The 19,660-nt window shown below is 35.5% G+C and overlaps 1 long non-coding RNA gene across 1 annotated transcript; it reads left to right on the plus strand.

The window, feature by feature from the left end:
- The first annotated feature begins 16,959 nt into the window (after positions 1-16,959).
- Positions 16,960-19,473, plus strand: LOC113293172. The gene is made up of 3 exons (XR_003332093.1): positions 16,960-17,102; positions 17,865-17,922; positions 19,124-19,473. It is a non-coding gene; the product is annotated as an uncharacterized LOC113293172 (long non-coding RNA).
- The last annotated feature ends 187 nt before the right edge of the window (positions 19,474-19,660 follow it).

Below are 19,660 nucleotides of genomic sequence, written 5' to 3' on the forward strand. Positions count from 1 at the left end.
AGGGCTAAACAAGCATGGGATGGTTCGTTTGAGGTGTATATGCTAGTTCCTCCCAAGAAGCACAGTGGAGTTGTATGTTTTCAATTGTACTTGTCGAAGATGGAATGTAAACTGATTTCCATGTTCTCATGCTGATGCATTCTAAGAGTTTTTCTAATACATTTTTGGGTTTTTTTCTTCAGATTTATGTTAAATTTTCTTATATGCGGACAAATTTTTTTTTACAAGCTGGTGGGAATGCTGATATATATATATATTTGTCTTCTCTTTTTTTGAATGTTACTTACTGATGAGTTCTTTTTGTTTTTGTTGGTATGGTATGCATATTGTATACGATTACATTGATCCTGCTTTTACAGCTTAATGTTATCATAATGCTTACTCACATCCAATCGTCCTTATTCCTGATGTCGAGAAACTGGATAAAGTTGATGAAAACACTAAGGTTGCCCCTCCATTATTGTTAAACTACTTGGAAGTCCCAATAAAAAGAGGTATACACCTCATTCTGAGAAGCTAAGGAAGAAACATATGTGTAATAACTGTAGAAAGCCAACTTTTCAGAATTATAGTGAAATGACGAGGGTCACAAGTACACCACAATATTTTCGATATCAACATATGCAAGATACACCTTGTGTAATCTAATACAGACAAGAACTGTCAAGGAGATTACTTAAACAATACACTTGGTGTATAGAATAGGTTTGAAACCGAACCAAACTATGGGATCAAAAGTATCTGATTAACATACTGTGTTATTACTTTAATTATAACTATAGCGATGATTATAACGCAGAAAATAAAGTAAAGACACACAACAAGATTTTTTTAACAAGGAAAACATGCAAGGAAGAAAAACTCCTGGACCTACTCCAATTTTAAATACGCTAATAATTAAGCCGTTATACAACGACTACTAAAACTTTGTATAGTTGAGACCGAGTAAACTAACTCCAAATTACTCAATTTCTTCTGTATATATGCGCCTACAACCAATATAGTCCATGCACGTGAATCCTAAGATAAACTCCACTATCTTATGTAGCTTCACCTTCTGTGAAAACTTCAAGTACCCAACTCCTTTAGATCGTATTTTAGAACAACAAAGGACTAATATGTTTCAGTGACCGCTCTATCAAGCTCAAGAAATAAGTCAGAGATATAGTTGAGTACAAAGGTTCTTCCTTTTAATCAAAATAAACTCCTTTGTATCAGTTAGATCAACTAAGATCAAGATTACCGAAATATCAATCTTAGGTCATAAACTATCAAAGTAGATTTCAAAGAGGAATACACAAAGATAAATCGTCGATCTACACTACAAGATTGAAAAGTTTATACGAAATAATCAAGCTTGTCAGATCCCGTTCAATCAAGCGTGTACGAAGTTATCACAAAGACAGAATAAGAAAAAGAAATCCTCTAGTCTTCAATCTTCAGTCTTCAAAGTACCTGCACAAACAACTTGATTCCACTAATGATCGATCACACACATAACGAAGTCTGTTAACAATGGATGATCAAAAGTCTTATCTTCAGATGTAGATGCAGTAAAGCAGATTTGAAATTGTTGGTCCTTGAACTAGTTTGATTGGTCTTATATCATAATAAGGGTCATAAAATAAACAAACTAGATCTAAAAAGGTACTACACACCGTTAGTCAATAAAATCAATAACCGAAAACTAAATAACAATAGGATCTAGTTTCCCAACAACGGTACTACTAGAAGCTTCTTGATCTCAAAGAAGTCTTTAAACGAAGTGCACGTAATATATTTCTCCTAATTAGGATACCCCCCCTCTCCGATGAGTATTACGAGAATACTACTAGTGGGATTCCACATAAATAGTTAGTTCAATATGTTCCGGGATAAGTTTGTAAGAGTTAGAAGTGGAAGAAGAACAAGAGGTTCCAATCGTAGAAGAACCACTAGTTGAAGAATAAGAAGCAATGGGTGATGCAAATCGTACACTCAAGCACTTAGCTTCTCACAAGTTGGATACACAACAATGGTGTATTCAAACAAACTCTACTTTCGAGATCAAGTCGGGGTTGCTTAGAGAATAACCAAAGTTCCATGGCATGGTGAATGAAGACCCAAACAAGCATCTTATGGACTTCCACACCATTGTCACGGCCATGCTTCCAGCGGATACTGATGCGAAAGGTGCAATGTTGAAAGTTTTCCGATTCTTTTTGGCGGATAGTGCTAAGGATTGGTTGTATTATTTGCCTTCCGGAAGTGTCACAACATGGAATGGGTTGAAGAAACTATTTTTAGAGAGATATTTTCCAGCATCAAAGGCTACAAAAATTCGCAAGGAGATTTGCGGGATGAAGCAAAATGTGGGAGAATCATTATATGAATGTTGGGAACGATACAAGAGATTGGTGGCAAGCTGTCCTCACCACCAATTTAGTGATGCAATGATAATCCAACACTTCTATGAAGGACTCCAAACAAGTGATAGGAATCTTCTTGACGCTGCGGGTGGTGGTGCACTAGTGAACAAAATGGTGGCACAAGCTAGAGAGTTGATTGAGAACATGGCAGCGAACTCGCAACAATTCTTGAGTCGTGGTTCGGATGTGCTTCTTAGGAGAGTAAATGAAGTGAGAGAGGTCGAAGAACTTCGTCAACAAATGGGTAACATGACAGCAATGATGCAACAAGTTGCAGCCGCGGTGATACCAAAGTCTCTTCAAGGGTATGAAGACCCCAATGAACAAGCTAATGCTGTCTTTCCAAATCAACAGAGACGGTAGGATCCCTACTCCAACACTTACAATCCGGGATGGAGAGATCACCCCAGTTTTAGCTATGCCAACAAGCAAGGAGTGGTTCGGCAACCTAGTTTCAACCGTCCAAGTGGATTTCAACCACAACAACAACAATTTTAGCAACAACAATTTCCACAACAACAATAACAACCTCAAAATCAGGGGTCAAATATGGAAGAGTTGCTGAAATCTTTTATGCAAAGAACGGAGAGTACAGTTAAGGAGTTGCAAACTCAAGTTGGTTCTATGGCTATTGAGTTGAATCAGTTGAAGGCACAAAATGGTGGGAAACTCCCTTCTCAACGTATCAACCCAAAAGAGGGTGTCAATGCAATTACGTTGAGAAGTGGTACACAACTTGTGCAACCCGAAGTTACTGATTCAGGCAAGGTGTATGGTAAGTATTTTCTCAGAATATGTTGAAAACATAATCGAAGTCTTCATGGATGACTTTAGTGTCTTTGGGGATTCATTTGACCTTTGCTTGCACAATTTATCATTAATCCTTGAACGATGTGTTGAAACAAACCTTGTGCTGAATTGGGAGAAGTGCCATTTCATGGTAACTCATGGCATAATTTTAGGACGTATAATATCTTCTAAAGGCTTGGAATTCAATAAATCTAAGATTGACCTTATTCGTGCTCTAAACCCTCCCACTACGGTGAAGGAGATACGCTCTTTTCTTGGTCATGGAGGTTTTTATCGTAGATTCATCAAGGAATTTTCCAAGATAGCATCACCACTTTGCAATTTATTGCAAAAAGATGTGGTTTTTAACTTTGATGATAAGTGTGTGGTGGCATTCAATCGTTTGAAAGAACTTTTGATTTCAGCCCCTATCATTAAACCACCGGATTGGAGCAAGCCTTTTGAGCTCATGTGTGATGAAAGTGATTATGCGGTTGGTGCGGTGCTTGGGCAGCGTGTGGGGAAGATACCTCATGCCATTTATTATGCTTTTAGGACACTCAATGAAGCCCAACAAAACTACACAACCACTGAAAAATAGTTGTTAGCCATTGTTTTTGCTTTAGAAAAGTTTCGCTCTTATCTAATTGGTACAAAAGTTGTTGTCTTTTCTGATCATGCAGCACTTAGGTACTTGCTAATGAAGAAAGAGGCGAAACCGAGGCTCATACGATGGATTTTTCTCTTGCAAGAATTTGATATAGAGATTAAAGACAAGAAAGGAATTGAGAACACCGTTGCGGATCACTTGAGCCGTCTTGCTGTGGACAAGGAAGTTATACCATTGCGTGAAAGTTTTCCGATGAGCTACTATTCTGAATTGCCTTTGGAGAACCATGGTACGCTGATATTGTTAATTACTTAGTGTCTAAACAAATCCCAAAGAACTTTTCTCATGCTGAGAGGGACAAACTTAAGAAGTTAGGAAACTAATACATATGGGATGATCCATATTTATGGAAACATTGTAGTGACCAAGTAATAAAAAGGTGCGTTCCCGAATCAGAATTTAATTATATCTTGTCTTTTTGCCATTCATATGCTTGTGGAGGACACTTTGGGAGCAAGAGAACCGCTCTCAAGGTACTAGAATGTGGTTTCTTTTGGACAACTTTGTTTAAGGATGCACATGCATTTGGTATCACATGTGATAGGTGCCAAAGAACAGGCAATCTAGGTTCTCGAAATCAAATGCCACAAACTATTATTCAATTTGTTGAGGTTTTTGATGTATGGGGAATTGATTTTATGGGCCCTTTTGTCAATTCTAGTGGGAATTATTATATCTTGCTTGCTGTGGATTATGTCTCGAAATGGGTGGAAGCTAAGGCCACCCCAACTAATGATTCTAAAGTTGTTTCAGATTTTGTGCAAACAAATATATTCGCAAGATTTGGTATTCCAAGGGCTATAATTAGCGATGGAGGTTCGCACTTCAAAAACAGGTTCTTGCAAAACTTGTTAAGGAAGTACAATGTGTCGTATAGGATTGCAACACCCTACCATCCACAAACAAATGTACAAGCCGAGGTTTCTAACCGGGAGGTGAAATCCATTCTTGAGAAGACGGTGAATCCAACAAGGAAAGATTGGAGTATGCGACTTAATGATGCTTTGTGGGCGTATAGAACCACATACAAGACACCTATTAGGATGTCTACCTTTAGGCTTGTGTATGGTAAACCTTGTCACTTACCCGTGGAAATTGAGCATAAGGCTTTTTTTGCTATTAAGCAATGCAATATGGAGTTGGATGGTGCTGGAAAGCAAAGGAAGTTGCAACTCCAAGAGTTAGAGGAGATTCGCAATGATGCATTTGAAAGTTCACGGATTTACAAGGAAAATACTAAAGCATTTCATGATAGTATGATTACAAAGAAACAATTTTGCATTGGGCAGAAAGTGCTTTTGTTTAATTCTCGTTTGCAACTATTTCCGGGTAAATTAAGGTCACGTTGGATTGGACCTTTTATTGTGACTAATGTGTTTTCTCATGGTGCAGTGGAAATTCGTAGTTTAGCTACATGAAATGAGCTTAAAGTGAATGGGGACCGGGTCAAACCATATTATGAGAACTTCTCTTCGGAAGTCGTGGAAGGAGTTAACCTTGTGGAAGTACTCCCTCTGGAGGAGCCTTAGCAAGCAAGGAGATAGTCGGGCTGACGACTTTAAACCAAGCGCTAAGTGGGAGGGAACCCACCGGTTTTGTATCTTTATCTTTTTATTTTTAAGCATTTTATCTTTGTTTTTGCATATTACTTGCGGAATTTCCCACCTTGAACTTTACTTTGAATTCTACATTGAGGACAATGTAAAGCTTAAGTGTGGGAGAGCATCTATATGTTTGTATAGTTAGTTGATTTGATGCCTTTAGTGAAGAAATTAAAAAAAAAAAAAAAGATGATAAACTCCAAAGTCTAGCAACTTGTGCCTTACACTAATGGAAACATCGTAGTTGTAGGAGTTGAGGAACCCATTAGTAGAGTCTATTCATATGAAAATGAACAAAATATAAGAATAAATAACATGTTAGTTGTCACCATATATCGGAGTCGTCACCATATCACGTTCTATTTTTTTCCATATTTATCTATTATTTCTTTAAGTGAATTGGTGGGGCACGAACATCGCATTGTTATCACTGCTAGGATGAAATAGAGTGATTGAGTTACTACAAAAAAAAAAAGAGACCGACCAATTGACAAAAAGGAATAAATATGACACTTGGATAAAGAAATATGTGTGTGTTCTCCCTGTCTTCGTTGCCTAAGCAAGCGTGGAGTGCAGGATCCAAGAGAACTATCATGTAATCTGCTGACAAGAAACATGCGCTTGGATCCACAGGATCCAATCATGATGTCATTAAAAAAAATTGAAAAAAGGAAAAGAAAAGAAAAAAATATTATTATTGTGTTGAATAAAATCAATCACTGGTTCCGTTGTATACGCCAGTGAATTGATTTAGAACTAAGTTTTTCGACCGCTGGTTCCCTTGTATATGCCAGCTGTGTTGATATTAGTATTCGGACCAGTAGCTCAATCCAATAGGATTTTTAGGTTTGTTTTGGCAGTGACCTTCAGACAGATATGGGAAGCACCGTTCACCTTAGTCAACAGTCCGCCACCATCTACTTTCTATATCCATCTTCTTAATCTTTTCATGTGATTGTGGTTGATTCGATTCCGAGTATTGTGATTGTGTTAACTTTCTGATAAAGCTTTACTACCAATTTATGAATTGAATTTGAAAGTGGGTACTTCCTCCTGTAATCATTGATAATATGCCAAGTACAAAATGTTTAATGTCATTCATAGACTTTTCACAGGTAGTTGGAATTTGGAAGAAAAGGTTTTGTAGGTACACCTCTTGTAAACCTTCACGAGACTTTAACTCGTCCACTAGGGACACCTAGGGGTTTAAAGGCTTGTTATTTATGCTAAGAGTAATCGTTGCCTCGACGAGACAGAGTTGTTTATATGTTTTATAATTATTTTGTTTGATTTGCTCGAGGACTAGCAAAGTCTAAGTGTGGGGGAATTTGATAGGTGTCTAAAACACCTTAATATTTATCTATTGTTTATGCTTTCTTTGCTAAGTTTTCTTGTAAATTATGTATCTTATGTTTGTTTTTGAGTATTTAGGTACTTTGGAGTCATTTGGAACAAAAGAAGGGGAGACGTCGCTTAAAAGGCAAAAAGCTGCAAATGTTGTTGGAGGCGGATTATTTCTCATTATTTGCTTTTATTTCTTCATCACTGTCTGAAAAGTATGTCGGCTTTAGTGATGCAATTTCTTTCTGAAAAACATGACGACTTTAGTGATGAATAGACACTGAAGAGGAGAAGTGAATATGAGAAGTAAAAGACGACTATTGTTGGTGAAAGAATTCGAAGAAGAGCAAAAGAGACATTTCTCACATGCAGATACTATTGGAAGCACAATGGAGCAAAATGAGTTGTCATTCTTTGGTGGCACGTATCAACACTTAGGGTGCCTAGAGTCATCTGGGTACCCCCTTAGCCAATTCACCTGAGTGGTTGTATCATGTCAGCTTCTCTTACCCTAAAAATCAGAGAAGAGTTTATCTTCTCGTTATTTCCCACTCTACCTGAAACCGAGAAAAAATGGTTGCTCCGTATTTCAGAGAGATCGAGAAATTTGAGCTGTGGAAGATGAGATCGAGATGCTGTTTGATGTTGGCTAAAGAATCAATTGAGAGGAAACTGATTTCAGTTTGAAGAAAATATAGGGTTAATTAACACAGAGAAAGTGGTTTGATTTGTATCTGAGAAGGAGAAATTAAGACTAAGATGATGGTATGTGATGTTCAGTGGAGTCGACGGGTTTTAGAAGATGCAGGCATGAATTAAAGCTGGTGATGTCAACAATTAAGTGGTGATACATGTCGAGATTGATATGGATTGAATGCGTAGAAGAATTGGGATTGGTAGTGTTGCTGATTATGGTGAGACAGACGAGAGACTGGCTTGAGATTGACCAAGGGCAAAAGGGAAATGATGCACGATCATTGTGCAACACTGAGAATGGCATGTGCAAGATTGCAACAGCCTTGGCCTAGACTCTACCAGTTAGCTCATTCAGCCAAGTTAGATGTTGACTCGGTGTTTGACCCGAGTTAACTCAGTTGACCTGAGGTTTGACCGGTGACCTGGTGGACTTTGCCGGTCACCTGAACTTCTCTTCCAGCCAACTTCCGGCGGCGGGCCCAGTTTTTCGGCGATATATTTTTGGGATAATTTCTACATGGGTTTTTCTCACATATGGGCTTGGTGGATTTTTATCTAATGGACTTTGAAGACTAGACCTAATTTTGGAACAAGAGAAGCTATAAAAGAGAAGACTTCTACAACTTTTGGGGGGGACGTATTCTACTTGGAGCTATGGAGAGAGTCGCTTTTGTTTACGCTACTAGGATTTGCTTTGCTTTCATTTTTTTCTTTATTTGATTATTGATTATGATGAACTCCGTAGCCATGAGTAGCTAAATCTTATATTATTGGTTAAGGATGTAGTCCTATATCTACAACTTGTGCTTGATTAATGCATTAGTTTTCTCTCTTGATTATCGTTCAAATCTCTATTGTTTAATAATCACATGATTGATGTATTGTGATAGGACTTAGATGTTTGGTTAGTTAAGTGGCCAATTAATTGAACTTGCATCCTTGTCCATAACTATTTTAGGGTTTTTCATCAAACGATAACCCCGGATACAAGAGCATGATATGATTACGGTTTGTAGTGATACACTCTTGTAATCATATGTATAGTTTGACCTTTGTCCGAATTGTCATGCGCAATGTATGACAATTGCATTGATTAGCCTATTTCCAAAACTTAATGTTCCCGGGAATTGAACTTAATTAGCGCAAGGCGTTAGGTTTTCTTTAGGTAGAATTCACATACGCCGCTCTAAATTGTATGTTGATGAACTTAGGAAATTAATAGATTATCTTGATCTCTTGATTCTCTAGGCTTTTGATAATAAAAGAGATTAAATTGCAATTCTAATCATGAATGCAAGCACTTGTTTAAGATAGAAGATGAATTCCTTGACCAATATCTTTCTCTCATTGATTACATTCTACTATTACTTTGCTTTTAATTTAATTCATATTGCTTTATAAAATCATAAATCCCCCCAATTGGTTACTTAGGAAATTGAATACTTAATAGCTACAATCGCCTCTATGTGAAAACGAACTCTTTCTTATCATATACTTTAGGAAAGTGAATTTATTTTTGATCCATACGACAACGATCATTGCGCAACTTGCATAAGTATGAAATGAAATAAAATAAAATGTTTGAGAATTTTATAAAACATATTTGATACTTCGAATAACTTGTCTTGATATCAAATATGATCTTTTGAGTAGTGAACTAGCCGATGTTGTCTTCACGAAAAATTGTCTGAATTTTTATCCTTTATATTGTGTAAAACGTTTTGGATTTAGATCCTTTGTTCATTAATTTTTTCAAATAAAAAAATGGATATATTATTTTGAAATTCTTGATTGAGTTAAAGAATAGTGGGGGTTCCACATCATATGTTTTACCAAATTTGATTTAAATTAGAGGAACTAGAAAAATGAAGCTGACAAGTAATGCACTAAAAATGAACCTAGAAAAATCACATATAGTGAGACTAAAATTTAGTCATGAATGTTGCATTGCTTATAACTTGGAAGATAACTTTTTATAGAGAGCAACTTTGTGCTTCAAATTTTTTAATCATTGAAAAAAAAAATTGTGTGAGCCTATCATGTCGCTAAATTAACTTACATTCTTGTTTTATTGTTGTTGTTTCTACTATGTATGATTTAATTATTATATTCATAATTAGAAATATATACTTCATTATGTAAGTTAAATATAAGAATGTAGACCGAGCATGGAAACTTTGTAGTTTTTACAAGAAAGGAATGCATATAAGTTACATACATCATCATATATTTTCTGAAGTAACTTTGAAGCAATTAAAAATAATAATTTGTTTGCTTGATTAGTTTAAATGATTTCAGAAATGATAAAAGTGAAATGCAGAATACTCTTTGTTTTGTATGCATAAGTGATTTGTTGAATTTATATTCTAATTTACATGATGTAAATGAAATTGGGAACATGTTTAGTTTACTATTTGACAAGAAATACTTGAGTGATGACAATGTACATTTTTGAAATGAATTTGTTATTTATTTTGATCGATTTCACTACAATGAAAATAAATTTTAATAATAGAAATATATATAGTGTAACTGTAAACTAGTTTTTCACTCATTTGATTTAGTGCCAATGTTTTTGAGATTATGTGTGATTGCATTAGAGATGAATATGATAGCTTGGTATGTTTCTTTGCTACGTGATTAACTATATATATATTGTTTTGTTTTTATAGTGAGGATGTAATATATGGCTTCCGTAGTGGGGGTTTTATATTCAAATTTACAGATCATAGTATAGAAAATCGGTAAAATATTGAGAAGGTTATGAGGTGTCTCAAACACATCTTACACCTAAAAATACACTATCTAAATGACTACCGCAATACTTTAAGGATATTGCGAAGCTGATTGGACATCTTTTCAGATGAATCTTCTAAGGGATGGAGCGATTCGATCCTCTCCTAGATAGAGGAACATACATATTAATCCAATGCGATAGTACCGCGGCTATTGCAAGAGTTGATAATTGTTTACTACAACTATAAGAGTTGATGTTATAGAATAGATTATATATAGTCTGGAAATTTTTTTTGTTAATCTTTTGACGAAAGGATTGATAAGAAGGTGCAGATACATCTTATGGGATGAGATTGATGCTCATTGAGATTGAGTCATCTGTAATAGATACCCAACCTAGAAATAGGTTCAAAGGGAATAGACTAAGTCATGGATGATATGCATCATTGAGATTGAGGTATTTATGATGTGGTTACCAACCCCAAGATCTCAAAAGTAGGTTCAAAAGGGTAACCTTATAAAACCGCTCGAAGAGGGCCTATCCCATTTACCTATGGAGTAAGGTCCCAAAATATAAGTTCAAATAGGACACCAAGTCATAGAAAATATGGAGATGCGAGAATCATGCTTTTGAAGAATTCATCCCACGATATGATATCCTGAAGCGAGTAAATTAAGGTTGAGTTTAATTTTTAATTTTGAAACTCTTAATAATGTTTATATCTCTATTTAGAGTGGATACTTAGCTATAGGAGTACTCTTGATAAACTCACTTATATGAATGTTAAAGTGTGGACGATTGCTTTGAGAATAATGGGAAGTTCTCTTGATCATTGATCGCTGTCGTAGGCGTCAAAAATAAATTACTTTCTCACTACTCAAAATATATAATATAGCAAGGGCAAGAAAGTATCGTTCCCACAGAGAGGTCTTGGGTTGTCAAGATGTTTCGGTTTCCTATATAAAACAATGGGGGTTTTCTGATTTTTATATAAACTAAAATAAAATAAAAGCAAAACAATGAAAAGTAAACACGCAAATCAAGGATGTGAAATATTGGGTAAAGGTTTCATCTTCAATTGTAAACAAGTATTTAATGTATGATTAGAATTCGTATTTAATCTCGCTATCATCAAAAGCCGTAGGATACCTTATTGCAAGAATACTCCTTAAATTTCCTAAGTTCATCAAAAAACACATTAGAGCTGCGAATGTGAATTCTACCTAAAGAATAACCTAACGCCTTGCGCTAATTAAGTTCAATTCCTAGGAGCATTATGTTTCAGAAATAGGCTAATCAACGCAATTGTCATACATTGCGCATAACAATTCGGACAAAGGTCAATTTCTACATATGACTACAAGAAAGTATCACTACAATCCGTAATCACATCATGCTACTTGCATTCAAGGTTACGCTTGATGAAAACCCTAAACTAGCTATAGATATGGATGTGAGTTCAATCAATTATAGACTTAACTAAACTAACATTCAATCATATTGCAATACATCAATCATGCAATTATTATAAACGGTAAAAAGTGAACGATGACTATGAGAGAAAACTAATTCATCAAATTAAATAACATGCTTGCAAAATCCGACTACATCTTTAACCAATAAAAAATATTATCTACTTAGGTTAATGGAGTTCATCACAAAAAGCAAAGAAGAAAGCATCATGTTCTAAACCCTAGAAACAAAGTAGAAGTAGAGATATATCAGACTTGAGTAGAGTTTTTCTTCTTATAGCTTTTCTCCCAAAAGGATACTCTTTCCGATATTAGGTCGCGTCTTTGCAAAGTCCATCTCCAAGTGGTCCACCAAGCCCATGAGTTAAAACATCTCTTCTGGGTCCAAAAGTGGTATGTCGGATTGCTGACGTCATCACCGGATCCCGATCCCCGTTGACGTAATTTGGTCACCGGAAAATTGATTCTGGCAAGCTGAGATATCTGAAACTGTCACCGGGCAAATTTATACTTCCAACACCTCATCTCTCCATCTCTATAGTTCATACATTCACAAAAACCATATAACCCAACTTCTTAGTTGTTGCAAAAACGTACCTAAAAGCGTGACTCCAAACTCATACATGCCGCATCCGACTCTTGCATCCGACTCGTACCCCCTTCATGATTCACTGAAACTTTACAATCCCCACTTTCGGTTCCAAAATCTGGCAACCAGAACTAGTACTACCGGCTCACCATTCTCGCTCACTTTTTGCGCTGTTTCTGCAACTGGTTGCGACATCCTATTTTCACAGCTCAGGCCATAAATTCTCATTCATTCCGGCCTCCACAATGGCAGCAACAAACCACACTCTCCTTGTTCTTTCCTGCAATTCCACATTATAATCCCTGCACACATACACACTTTCTCTTCTGTTGAAATCCTTTATAATCATCCATGGCTTCACTGTTAACAAAATGGCATCAATTCCAACTGCAGCTCCTTCTTGATCACCAACAACTATCACCTGCTTCAGCTCCATTTCCTTCCGGAAATGCATCAAATCCTTGTCCTAACATTCATCTAAGCAGCATTTCATTCATTCCTTGCTCTTCACAGCCTCGCTTCACTTCCCTTTGCAGCGCACTCATCACAGCTCCATATCCTGCAAACCATTCACCACTTCAGCTGCAACACTTCTTTACCGCTTCCCTGTAGCGCATTCTGCTCTTGCATTAACTTTCTTTAGCTCATTAACCAACACCAGCTGCCACCTCCTGCAATCTTGAACTCAAGAAGCAACAAAATTTCACCAACAACTTACACATTCCCTGGTAGCAACAATCTTCATGCTAGCACACATCACTTCTCTAGACCCACATCAGTCAGCACCATGTTCCAAAATCATGTCTCGGCAACATCAATTCCATTCCTTCACTGTTTTCTCTATCTCAACTCACCTTCAATTCCATAAAGCTTTATTCGCAGATCAACATTCACCAGATTTACATCATCAATTCAGTCTCATTATCAGAATCGATGTTATCAGCTCTTTTCTTCATTTCTTCATTTCTTCCTTGACTTGGCACAACAGCAGCACTTCTCCTCTTTCAATTCTCACCGACTCGAGCAGCAACAGTTCACCTAAATCATTCACCTAAACCCATCTCTACAACTCCAACTTCAACTCGGACGGAACCCACTCTCCATTTCCATGTCTCAGCATCACTAGCCATCCCAGTTTCCAAATTCCCGTCCTAATCTCTTTCCTCCATTCAAACCCTAACATCTCAATTATAAAAGCCTCAGACCCCCTTTTAGATTTGAACATCATCAGCTTAGTCTTCACCACCAACTGAAACAATTTGATCTCATGAACCCATCTATTTCTTCCGTTGCTAATTCAACACCTTATCTCCTATCCAAATTTCCCATCAAAATCACCTCCATGAACGTCTCCAGCGGCTGTAGAATGAGCACTTGAAAATGTGTTCTTCTTCAGCACGACCCAAGTTGAGACAAGGTATAACTTGGGAAAAGTTGTTGCCACCCACGCTTCAGTTAAGGGCTACCAAGGGACAGCCCCTTAGCTCTTGATGGATTCCCAATATCGCCTGTGCTGGAAATGACAATTATACCTTTATTGATCAATTTCTTCCTCTTTTGCTCCAATGACTCTGAACACCTATAAAACTTAAAACAAATGTAAAGTACATAATTCACAAGAAAAAATAGCAAAGAAAGCATAATAATTTGATATTAAATCAAGGTGTTTATGACACCTATCAATCATTGATTAAACTGGGATACAAGTGCAGGGCTGTTATGTGTTGGCTTTAAACTTTACACTAGTATAGTCGTGTGTGTTAAACAATCTTTTTATCTCCTAGAGTTCAAGACTTAAGTTCACTCTATGGTCAGATTTTAAGAGAGCCTATCAACACTACGTAAAGGTTTAAGTCGCGAGACACCTTTGCTTATGCACAACTCTATACGTTCTTGCTCAATGCTTTAAAAATATAAGTGGGGGATTGTTGGGATATATTTTTTAAACATAAATTAATTTCCTATTAATATTGTTTTAATACTCATAAAGTTCTTCATACAAAACTAAATTGATTTTGTCATTAATGTTTTGACCGTTTCATTTTTAATGAGTATTCATTGTGTGAGTACATAATTAATTTTTATTTAACTTTATTGAAATCTTGACTATAAATCAGTTTTTTGGTTGGAAAATAAAGATAGTTTTTCTTTTATGCTTTTGAGTTAGGAAGAGTAAAAAAGAATTTTAGAAAAAGAAAACAAGTATGTGATCATGCTTTATTTTCTACAAGAGTGATTCTGAGCAAGAACAAAAGTGTAGAAGTTTCACATCCTCTCATCGTGCAAGAGTGATTGTGTAAAAGATTGATCTCAGCTGTTTTATTCCGGGGACGACGTGACATGAAAGAACTGCTTACAAAATCTTGGATAGAGCCGCGAAACGTCTTAAAGAGAGCGACCTAGTCCGCGACTCAGCCATAACATTTGTTTCGCATTTTATTTTATGTTTTTGTGCATGCATAATTCAACAATTGTTCCAACAATTTTAAGACGTTTTATTCTTCCATAGATATCAAAAGAAAACGATTGCTGAAACTCGATAAGTATCATTGTTTTATTCCGTTTTACAGAATTATAATCGATATATTTTTTCTTTAACGATTGAACATGTGTGTTTTAGATTTTAGGTAATTTAATTAATACCTAGAGTTAATTTTATGTCTAATATTAATGGACTAGGACATGGTTGATATCTTTTTCAAGAATCTTTAAAATAGAAAAATATTATTGACGATACACGAATGTTTTTAACAGGTTATAGAGTTTTATATGCATCTCTATAATGAAAATGAATTGGGTCTTGAAATTTTAACCGGTGTATTAGACATCATGGGGATCATCCATGTCAAATTTCAGAATTTTTTCCAGTCCGGAAAGTATTTTAGAAAACTGCATAACGTGAAGGGCAGAAATTTAATCTTGATTGAATTTGTTTTTCCTAATATTTGTGTAGATAATTCGAATTCGCGTAACTTGAAACTTGTAGATCAGGAACTTATCTTCAAAATCATTTTGAAATTTTTACTTGTGTTTTTGGTTTGAGAGATGTGATGATTTCAAAAACCATTGGGTACGTTTGTCCAAAATAGGAGACGTGATACTTGAGATTAGAGATGTAAGAAATTAAATTAAAAATTATATTTTAATTGTAGTACTTCATATTCTTGCTTTAATAATAAAAAATAAGATTATTGTTAGCAATCAAACTAGCGCACCACATATGTTTGATAATATGGTTAGTAGAAAGTTATAGATATATGATGTTATAACCATAGAACTTTGAATACTTAAGAGCAACTTGGAGTACTAATTTTTAATTTATTTTTAAGTAGTTATGTAAGTACGTACCTTGCATATTTTTAGTTACAAATTCTCACATCTAATTGATTGTGACAGGTGACAATTTCACTTACTTGAGCAAGTTTTTATTTTCCAATGAAAGTAAACAATTGCGAGAAAATACCGGAGACTAATCAATGTGTGGAGCAATGGTTTTGCTGATTTCTTTGTTGGTGTGGAAAGAATGGACAATGGTTTATGACCAACTAAGATTTCAAAGTAAAAGAGGTATGTTTGATAAACTATTTGTAGTTAGTTATTGTGGTGATCAAATAATTGCATTCTAGATTACAAATTCATGTTCAATCTTAGAATGAATTATTAAGGAGACAAGATATTGAGAATTATTGTGTATGACAATAAAGGTGTGACTCTTAAGTTTGTAACTTATGAGATATGATTTGATACGAAACCAAAACAGAAAGAACTAGAAACCTAGTCAAAACAAATGTGAAGATCAACTCTCACCTAGAACTGAACATAATCTTGATTATGAAGTTATTTGCTATGCTTGCAAGACATTGCAAGGATATCAAATATTATGAAGAATGTTTTTTTAGCTAAGTTAATGTGAACCATGGATACGGTGAGAGGTTGGTATATATTGGTGTTTTATGCTATGTTTGTTTTGATAGGTTATGGTTCAAAAGTTGAACCGGATCGTTTGAAAGAAAGTGGTGTTGAGATATACTCACATCTCTAGGATTCTCAGTATTGGCATGGTATTAAAGTTAACTTTGGATAGAACAATCTCTTTAAAGATGTTCATACTTTCGAAATGAGAAAGAATCTAGTTTCAGGCTATCTTGTTATTATCAAGATTGAGATTAGAAGTTTGTTGAATTTGGTCATTGTAATACCCCGATTTCGGCAGTGGTTTGTCGATGGAATGAAATATAAGTAATGGTTTGCCCTTTCCTAACACTGAGGCCTTTTCAGCACAATTGGTTCCAAAGTTGGCAGAAAACTCTGCATTTAAGCATGCTCGGGCGGGAGCAATCCTAGGATAGGTGACCTCCCGGGAAGTTGCTGTTGGATTACCGCAGCGATGCCCGTTAAAAACGCCACACTACCGGATAACCACAGTGGCTAAGTGGGGACAGTATCAGTGGAGGGACGGGTCATTAAAGTCATTGCATTACTACAAATGATATGTTATGGATAAAATGCTTGAATATAATATTGCAATCAAGAGTATAAAGCATAGTTTGTCTGTGTAAGTGGTGGTCCAGATTTCATCCCACAAGACATAAATCTACGGCTGAAGTGCACTCTAGGTGCAAGAATTACTGCGATTATGCGTGGAGAATAAATGTTCATAAAGATTTGCCACTGGTTTTTTTATTAGATTTTCTATATTCTTCTATGTCGTTCTCTCTAACCAATTCCGGACTCACTTTGTAGTTTTGGGTTCCATAATTCCATTTAAGTCTTTTTCGGTGGTTTTTCTCTACAGTGAGGTAAGCCCTTTTCTTCTATTCTTTTTTATTTGTAATTTCTTTTTTTTGATCGATTTAGAAAAAAAAAATCCCCCATTGAAATCGTCTGTGTTTGATCTTTTATTGATTTTATTGGGGAGGGTATTAGATATTTATAGTCTTTTACTTATAATCATCATAGAAAATCAGGTTTTTGGTGTTCGGATGAATCGGGTTAGGATGATACAGAATCTGGATATTACCATGAGTAAAAGCACGTATCTTAGGACAATCTGATGAAGTGATTTCAGTGATTGAGGTTAGTTTAGTTCACCAATACATCTTTTCTAATCAGTTAGGTTTACGATCTTGAATGACTGAACATATAATGAATCATTTCAGACATTTTCTCCAACGAAATATACATTCGTTTTTGGATTCAGAGCATTTGCTCACTGACACACAATCTACGGAACCCTTATTTTTGGCATTTCCATTCTAATTTCAATGTTTCAACCATAAAAAAAATAAAAAATAAATACCAAGTAAAGTTTGACGAAAAATTGATGTAATTGGAAAATTATTGGATTAGGCACATAAATGAAACTCTTATTATATTTTGAAAGAAATCACCACAATACAAAGTCAAAGTTTACTGGGAATTAAGTATCCATAGAGAAATGTAAGCTAATATGTGAAAGTATAATATGCCTGCCTTTCTTCACGCCCACGATATTGCCTGTGTAGTTTTGCATTTGTCTCTCTACCAATTGATAAGTATATTCTATTGTTATCTTTTTACAGGGTGACTAAAATGGTGAAGGATGTCATACTAGAGGCTGATGGGTGATGGTGATGCTAGGTATTATTTCATCCATTATTACGGGTGTTGAGACTTTAGAGAAAGGACATTAGACGAGATTACTTACTCATAATATGTACAAAGATGCCTAGAGGCTTTAGATGGCTGATTATTGTGTTTTTGATGTTGTAAAAATTAGGAGCCTTTAAGAAGTCATGTGCAGGTATAACCTTGGACATATGAAGAGGAGTAGTTGTTTTTTACTGCGGACGATAAGTTACAATTTTGTCACAGTATGATGAGATTAGTGGGAGCGCTTCGTGCCAAATCACTGGCTTGATTTGGTATAATATTACTTTAGTTTACATACAACTTTTAATGTTCAGTAGCATTGGTTACCGGTGTCACTTGATATGATCTATGTTTGTTTCTTAAATTTATTTGAGACTGCTTAGGCGTGCTCTTTTCCCTTTGTCGCTGATTTCTTGCTTTTCTAATCTAAGAAGTGCTGCTCTGAAGTGTATATAGATATAGAGTATAAAAAAAGATTGGACCTTTACACGAAGGTTGGCATTCTGGATTAAAAATTATTTTCATCTTAAATTTAAGGTATACCTGTTTCTTCGAATGCTATAACGGCACGCAAATGGACACTTGCGGTGATGTTTGTGTCAAGGTTGGCATTCTGGATTCACAAATTTGGGGTTTCTAAAATCAAAGCTTCCGTCAAAACCTCAATTAGATAATCTGGATCATTTGTGTTAAGTTATACCTAAAATTTGTTTCTTGATGTATGTTTGATGTTGGTTTCTAGCCTTTTTATGAATAATTTCTGTTTCTAGCCTTCTTATTAATAGTGGATTTCAAATTTGAGGAACCAGTGTTGAGAATTCTCAGTCAGTTCTATATTTTTTTAGCGCTTATTCTGTGATTTTCATTCTTTGGAATTCTAATATGAGTAAGCCATGCACTTGAACTGTTCGCATAGAGTTGTAAACCAATATTACAATGTTGTTTCTTCAATTTAAAGGACACTATTTTTGTATAGTGAAGAGCAACTACTTTTGTTCACAGCTATGTGGTTCTGATCCTGATGGACGGAATACAAAATGTTCGTCATTTATATGTCCAATGATCATGTTTTGAATTTTAATAAGATTCAACCATTTGAATACCATTAAGTTCTTAGTTGTTCACTACTTTTCCTTGATTACAGTTTTGACATTGATGTTGTTTGTCTTGATTTTTTTTGTTCTTTTAGGTGTCTTCCAGAAATGAACTCAGAGCAGAATCCCAAAATGCTGCCACATTTGAGATGACGCTATGACCGCATACATGGAGATTAAAAATTCGAAAATAGATATAGCCTTTCAAAAGACAAAAAAAGTTCTTAGTGTAATTCCTCTTATCCCTTGAAGCTCCATGTCCATAGTAATCAATTGCTTATCTTTTAAGTAATGTAAGACATCTGGGTCACTGGCTGCGTGATTGGAATGATAAGATCAATTTCATCACACAAGCAGACTTTCATTTTCTTAGGAAACATCGAATAAAATAGTGAGCATTCATGTTGGGTGGTGGATTTCCCAAGATCCAATTCAACAGTTCCTTATATTAGGAAAGTTTGGAGTACCTAGACAAAGCAGTCTAATGGGCATAATGTCCAATCCAACCCAATCCACTCAGTTATAACGAGTGGCATGTGAGCTAGGGGCAGGAAATGGAAAGTGTCTTGTCCTTGATGACGTCAATTATTATGGGACTCTTCTATTGCTTGGTACGGTCGAACCTCGATAAA

This window comes from Papaver somniferum, chromosome 7, assembly GCF_003573695.1.
Source record: "Papaver somniferum cultivar HN1 chromosome 7, ASM357369v1, whole genome shotgun sequence".
NCBI classification, from domain to species: domain Eukaryota; kingdom Viridiplantae; phylum Streptophyta; class Magnoliopsida; order Ranunculales; family Papaveraceae; genus Papaver; species Papaver somniferum.